This window comes from Dipodomys ordii, unplaced genomic scaffold (assembly GCF_000151885.1).
Source record: "Dipodomys ordii isolate 6190 unplaced genomic scaffold, Dord_2.0 Scaffold93, whole genome shotgun sequence".
Taxonomy (NCBI): Eukaryota; Metazoa; Chordata; class Mammalia; order Rodentia; family Heteromyidae; genus Dipodomys; species Dipodomys ordii.
The window spans coordinates 8,641,844-8,650,060 of NW_012267309.1; positions in this window are offsets into that span (position 1 = coordinate 8,641,844).

Genomic DNA, 8,217 nt, shown 5'->3' on the forward strand with positions numbered 1-8,217 from the left:
GTGGAAACACAAAGGCTTTCCTTGAAGTCACATGAACACTTCCATAGAAATTTCCTAAGAAGGAACTTGGGCCTTCTCTATACTGTGTAGCTGCATCAGTGATACAGTTGGCTGCATATCATGCACATCATTCCTGCATAGAGAATTACCCACAAAATAAAACACGAGGCAAAGCTACACAGTGATGCTACATGCTGACATCTTTATAAGCCTCAACTTTTGTAGCTATGAGCATAAAAGTGTCACTGATTGTTCATAAGGAGATTTACTAAGAAGGCATCCATAAGTACACAGAAGTATCAGATGGATAATTAAACCAGTTAGTTATACATTTAAGAATCAAATCCAAAATCCACTTGCACCATTGGTCCTCGAAGAAAACTAATAAACAAAATAACTGGCTTTACTGATTGATATATTTACCCCCAGAAACTTGACCCAGCTGTAATTTCCATTACTATTGCCATCATAAAAGTAAAATTAAAGTAAAAACCCTCAAACTTTTTGGGAAGCATTTTTAAAAAATTTAAGGAAGGGAAATAACAAAATGCTGAAAGAAGGACAAAGGATGACCCATTACAAGATACAAGCCACTATGTCAGAAATGAAGTTTATAACTTTGGAGGGTGGGGGGGAGGAAGAAGAGGATAGTGGGAGAAAAACAAAGGAGTGGGTAATAATGTTTGACAAGAAATGTACTCATCACCTTACTCATGTAACTGTAACCACTCTGTACTCCATGTTTATATTAAAAAATGTTTAATAAATAACAGGACATCTAATATTAAAACAACTTTTAAAACTTTGGTTTAGACTACTATATATGATATTGTAACAACAAGTAAGAGTAATGAGATTCATTATAATAACTTAATTGATGCAAATAGTTATGAGGACAATTTAAAAGGTAGATGTGGAGCAAAAGTATTCTATTTCCAGGACTAGCCAGATATTAACACCAAGTCATAGACTGTGGACAGATTTCAATTCTGATTTGGATTGATATTAATCTGAATTGACAAGATTGAAGGACTAGGGTGGGATATAATTAATCAGGATCTTTGAGGACTTGATTAATACAATACTTTAAATTGATGACAACTCAAAGTGTGCACTTAATTGGATTTTCTTTTAGAATTAAAAAATTTTTATCTTTATAATTAAGAATCCACCAAATGGCTCTGTCCAATTTTAAATTCCCAAGACCATATTAGTGAATTTCAATGGTTTTCTATGGTTATATAAAATGTTATTCTAAACTTAATAGGCACCTGCATCAAATAATAGAAAATTGAGAAAATGAAATATTACAAATGTAGACTTTAATGTAGATCTAGTTAAGTTAGTGTTCACTAACATATGCTTTCTCATTTATTTAAAAACTTTTCAAAGCTCCTTATTAAAACTTTTAAATATTCCTAGCACAACCAGCATGAGAAAGCAACAGTAATATTTTATCAGAAATCAATCCCTATGTTTTTCATATTATATTCCCTTTAGCAGTATGAGCAGAGTAAGAAAATTGCCAATTAGTACCTTTAAATTTTAGCAAGATGGAAGAAGGAGGAGACATACCTAGGGTGATTCTTCAAACAGTGGTATTATGCCAACCAAAATTTCTTTAAAATATCCTGTGCTCCAAGGGCTTGCTTCTCCAACTTTTATTAACACATTGGTCTATTCTACTTGTAATCATGACTTCATTTTAATTGTTCACACATTTTAACTTAGTACTTTCTTGGGACTGATGATGAATGCTTTTAATTAATTCCTTGGGATCATCCTGCTGTTTTGGTTCTGAAATTTTCTTATTGGTTTCTGTAGATGAGATTTCAGCTATTCCTTGGCTGTGGCTTAGGATAATTTTATCTATTGCTGCAAACAAGAGGACCAAAACAAACAGAATGAACTTTTCATATTTGGGAAATCCCCTTGTATCTTCTAGTAAACAAACAAGAATAGAAACAAGTAATATATATGGAGATATTACAAAGTGAGAAAAACTATAGAATTGCGTGTTCTCACTGTGGGGTACTTTTGGAATGGCAAATGACTATCTTACTAGGTTTCTACTTTAACTCTTGTTTCTAAGAGTAGGCCATGATAACATCTTCCTTTCTCCAACCTCCTTCCTGTAATGGGGAAACCCACAGGTTTTGTCACCCCAAAGAGTCTATACACTGGGAAATGTTACTCTGATATCTGGTAAAAATAAGTTGATATTTAAAAAAATTAATATATATATAAAAATTAATATGTATGAGTCAGGCAGAGAGAGAGAGACAGAGATAGAAACAGAAAGAAAGAGTCTAGGAGATAATACAATAACCTGTACATGTATATTTGAGTAAATGAAAATATGGATGGAAAAGCAGATTTTTGTTTTTTAGGAGTTCCTGTAAGCCACATATCTATTGGTCATTACTACAAGGAATAAATCAGAAGATGTTATTTCAAATAATCAAAGTAGGATAAAATATAAAGACAATTTTTTCTATAAATATCTTACCATAAATGTTCTATCTGCACATTTTCAAATGGTAGATTATAAAATAAAATAAATTTAATCATAATTTTAAAAATATACCTGTAAACCACAATTAAAATATGTAGCTCTAGAAAACTGAAAGTATACACACATTAGGAGGCTCTTTCAGCTATGTATAGTACTCAATACATAACAAAAATAGCTGTGTTGTGATGTGAAAGTATACCTATGAACTCAAGGTCACAAGGACATCCATTTGAAGGCAAGTTTTCAGTTTTGAAACAAGCCAAACTAAATATCTCCTTGAAGTATATCTGTCTCTTCTGAGGATGAAAATCTTAAATGATCTTAGGTACATTAGAGAAGAAAGGTCATATCTTTTATTAAAAATCAATATTACTTACTTCGCAAAATATATGTAGGCTGAGTCCATTTAGAGAACTGCTAGGATCCTTCAAAATCTTATTACAGAGAGCTGGATCTCCCTAGAGAGGAAGGCAGTGAGTGGGAGGCAAAGCATTGTGTGCTAAGCTCTCAATTGACTCACTATGTACTGACTGTGTGCCTGGCAGTGTCCCCAACATGGTGTATCAGGCAGTAAATACCATGAGCTTTTGACCTTGAATTAACTTAATCGCTCTGAAGAGTTAATGTGATTTACTCATGGTGTGATTTGAAAGGGAAGTTGGTCCAAAATGCATTAAGTATTGACTGAAAAAGCAATTCCACATTGTGGGACTAGTGCCAGATTATAGAAGAGGATAAAATTCTGGCATCAATTGTATTCTTTAACCTGCAAATTCTAGTTTATTTTTAACTTTTAAAATATTTTGGATATGCATAAAAAAGAATGGAAAAGGTTGACTTAAAAGTCAGATTCTTTTTTTGTTTTTTAAAGTATGAATCTGAATATGGAAGTAGCAGCTTTGCAGTCATTAAATACTTGGAGCAGAATCTTAATTCTTTTTTCATCTTAATACAACAAATAATGTCTTAGGGACTATTTGCACTGGACAATTTTTTTCTACAGAAACCCAGCGGGAATCCTATCTTTGTGATAAAATGAAAAGCACTAAGAATTTCCTAGTGTAACATAAGTGGCTGAAAGGGGTTATCCATTAGTCTTTTATTCTTTTTTTTAATAAGTTTTTTTATTGTGAAAATATTGTATAGAGGGGTTACAGTTACATGAACAAAGTAATGAGCACATTTAATGTTTAAAATTGATCATTCCTTTTTTAAGTAAAATTAAGTCACATTTATGCTGCAGCCTGGTATATCTAGGTTATTAAAAACCCTTAAAGAACTCTAAGAATAAAATAACTCTGAAGTGTCCATCTTTCCTCTTTGCAAGGATTGCCTATGGATTGTAAAAATTCCCTTTATGGTAGTCCACATATCATCCAATTAGCACTTAAAGTCGATGAATTTATTTTTTAAAAAGATGGGACAAAATTATGCTCTACTAATAGTAGATCTTGTTAAAAATATAAATATTTGAAAGTTGAATTTTATTCCCAACAAAACTACTGATATATTACAACATTAAAGAGGCATAATGTGAAATTAGTCTTGTGGACACTTCATATGGATTTCTGGTATCATCTGAAGTTTATGCCCAGACAGGGTAAACGTTGTTTTTTGTTTATATGCAAGATAACAGAATACAGAAATCTTGATTGAGTCACACTAAATATAGGTCCTAACTCAAATGAACACCATATGTTATAGCTATGACAGATAGTAATTGATTTGGAAGAGTTACTTCTGAATGCTTTAGAAGTATCTGTTGACCCCACTGATTTTTGGAAACATATGTATTAAAACAGTAGCAAACAGTACAACAAGTTATGAACATATTTGAAAATCTGATTGATGATAGATGACTGCTATGCATTTATTTCAGAAGGATAACTATTAGAAGTATATTTTACTGTCTACTATTGGATCAGGAAAATTTCAAAGATTTTATTTCTAAAATGCTCACTACTCTTTATTATTGATTTGGATAGGGAGATAAATAAAATCAATAAGACTTTTTCAATATTTACAGTAACATTGGTTGCATTGCAGCAATCATTGAAACCTCACCGGAAGACTGATATAATTCCTGTGTGCATTGTTCAGAAAGTGTTAATGTTTTCAATATACAGTGGTTTCTACTTTGGAAAACTTGGGATTTAGTTTACATGTTATACTTCCATTTTCAAATTCTTCATCAGAGTTGCAAATGAGCTGTAGGAACATCTAATAATTTCAGCTTGAAAGGGGTAAATTTCTATTTATTCTGATTTCACAGAATACCCTAGCAACCTAGCTAAGTCATTTATCTTGTTTGAACCTGAATTTTTCTCCAGTTAGTTAAAAAAAAGGTAATTATTGTAATTTTTTCATTCAGTTCTTTAGAGAGAAATTTACAGAAACTTGGGGTACTTTAACAAATGAGTATCCCACTGAAGTTAAATAAATGACTATAGCTGGGCATGGTTGGCTCACACCTGTAATCTTATCTACTCAGGAGGCTGAGATCTGAGGATCATGGTTCAAAGTCAGCTCAGGCAGGAAAGTCTGTGTTACTCATCTCTAATAAACTACTCAGAAAACCTGAAGCACCTCTGTGGCTCAAGTGGTAGATCGCTAGCTTTGAGCTGAAGAGCTGAGGGACAGCACCCAGGCCCAGAGTTCAAGCCCCACGACTGTCCAAAAAACAAAAAAGATTATTTATCAACATTTGTATTTGAACTACAGTGTTCTTCAAAATAAAGTTAACATGATGACAGGCCCTATACTTTAAATGGAACAGAATGTGAATTACACTAAGAAAAAGGTGCTAAGGTGCATTTCCAGCTTTGACTCTCACTTCATGAAAACTTAATATGGCAAAACTTGTTTATCCTTAGATATCTAATCCTTATATGAAATAATTATACTGAGGGATTAAGTTTACCAGTGTTATAAAATCTTGTTAAAAATAAATAACAATGATTAATGAAATGAAATTCAAGAAAAACATCAATAAATAGAAAGGCATACCATGTTAAATCCATAGAAGACAATCTTATGAAGATGACAATATTATACCCAAGTAATCTATAGCTTCAAAACAACAAAATGATGACTTTTTGCAGAACTAAAAATATCTCTTCTAAAATTTATATGAAGTTGCAACAGACACTGAATAACTGTAATAATAGTTTTTTAGATGTCCATCAAAATAACTCATACATCCTGCAATTAAAATTTGCTACAAGCCTGTGGTAATCAAAATTCTATTATATAGACATAACTACTTAAATATAATAAAATGTTTTAAAAACCAATATAAAAGTCAAATCACTAATTAAAAGAAACTTGAATGTATAATTGTTTTATGATCCAACAATCTTCATTCTTGATATTTATCTGAAAAAATTAAAATCAGGGTTACAAATAAATATTTGTATTTCTCCTCCTATACTGGAATTATCGTTAAATTCCAAATGAAGGTGATCTAAGAATGCTGCAATGGATAAAAAGATGAACAAACTGTCTTATCCCTACAGAATAAAATATTACTCAACTACACAATGGAGTGCAATCCCGACACACGCTAAATAAAACATGGATATATCTTAGACAACCTGAGGAAATGATAAAGAAGCTATACATACAATTTGTCTACTTCTTAAAGGGCATATTACTTTGTTGCCCTATGTTAAATAATCTAGTCACATAACACAAATTCTATATAATTCCATGTACATGAAGATACTTTATATAAGATTACATTAATAAGGATAGAATAGCCAGACTCACGCATGCAGAAAATCATTGTCAATTAGAAAGATCTGAGAAAAGAGAAAATGGGGAATTATTTAATGGGTATAGTTCCAATTTTGTAAGATTAAAAAGTTCTGGAGACAGTTGGTATTGACTATCGAACAACTTATATGACTTTTGATGGCATTGAATAAAAATGATTTTGTGTACTTATATATGGTTTTATATATTTACAAAATGTTAAAATTTGGGCCATATGTATTTTATGGAAATTCAATTTTAAATATTTAACAATAACAAAATTCAAGTAGAATAAAAATAAGTATGTATAATAAGATACTGGTGCAATATAGATGAGTCAATCTTTTGAAGCCTCTCATATTCTTAGGTAATTAAAAAAAAAAGACTTGAGCTTCACAGAGGTAAATTCATTTCAGTCTTTTTATTGGCTTTCCAGGAAAGTAAGTAACTACTAAATAGTTAGGTCATCAGAAGACTGTACATATTTACAACTTTCAAGATTGCTTTGAAGATTTCATATGAAGCATTTATAGGCCAAGAACCAACATTGACAATTATTTTGCTTTCCAATAAAAATCTTGTGTTCTTTGTATTTTGAAAATATACCAATAACTTGAAGAAATCTGCTGACCAGTAAATAAGACATTCATGATTCAGATTGTTACCATATGTTTTGTCTTAAATACTGTAAGGCTGAGAATGTGGCTTAGTGGTAGAGTGCTTACCTAGAATTCATGAAGCCATGGGTTCAATTCCTCAGTACCACATACACACATACATATGCCCATCGGGGTGCCAGTGGCTCACACCTGTAATCCTAGCTACTCAGAAGGCTGAGATCTGAGGATCATGGTTCAAAGCCAGCCTGGGCAGGAAAAGTCCATGAGACTCTTATCTCCAATAAACCTCTAGAAAACTACTACTTGAGCCACAGCAGCACTTCTGGATTTTTCTGATTAGTTTTCTGTCCAAGCTGGCTTTGAACCATGATCCTCAGATCTCAGCCTTCTGAGTATCTGGGATTACCGGTGTGAGCCACCAGCACCCAGCTAAATTTTTATAGATTTTTTTGTAAAGTTCTTTTGCTTCTTTGGTTAGGTTAATTCCCAAATATTTTTTGAAGCTATTGCAAATGAAGTTGTCTTCCTGATTTTTCTCTCTGTCTTTGTATTGCTGGAATACAGAAAGACTTCTGATTTTTATGCGTTAATTTTGTATCCTGCTAAACTCCAGGAACTTGGGGGTAGGCTTTTGGATCCTTTAGATATAAGATCATGTCATCTAAGGCAGATGAGTTTACATGTTATAATACTTCACATATTATCACTTAACAAAAGTTGCAGAAAGTGCACTACAGCTTAAGTGAACATTGCAAATCTAATAACTGGGAATAGTACACTATAGCGAATGAAGAGATTTCTATGGAAATAAAACTTTATTTATAAAAATTAGACAGTATGTCCTGTGTAAATGTATACATGTATTATTATAAATCTTCTATGAATAACTTAATTATAAAACAGTGATCAAAATATATGGATAAGATAAAGCTTTAGTAGACATAGTTCATTATAAATGAAAATCTAAACTGTTTCCATGATTGGAAGGAAACAGCAATATTTACAATATGATGAAATTACATAGCTATTGAGGTAAGAAGTCTACTTTCTGAAATTGTCTCACACAAATAAATGTATATTTAAGCAAATCTATGAAGATATACCTATACAAAAATCATTATTTGCATTTAAAAATAATAATTAAAGGGAAACCATGGGACCTATGTTTCTTTGGGCCTGGCTTACTTTACTTAATATAATTTTTTCCAAGTTTTTCCATTTCCTAACAAATGTGGCAATGTCATTCTTTCTGATGGAGGCAAAAAATTCCATTGTGTATATATACCACATTTTCTTGATCCATTCATCTACTGAGGGGTATCTGGGTTG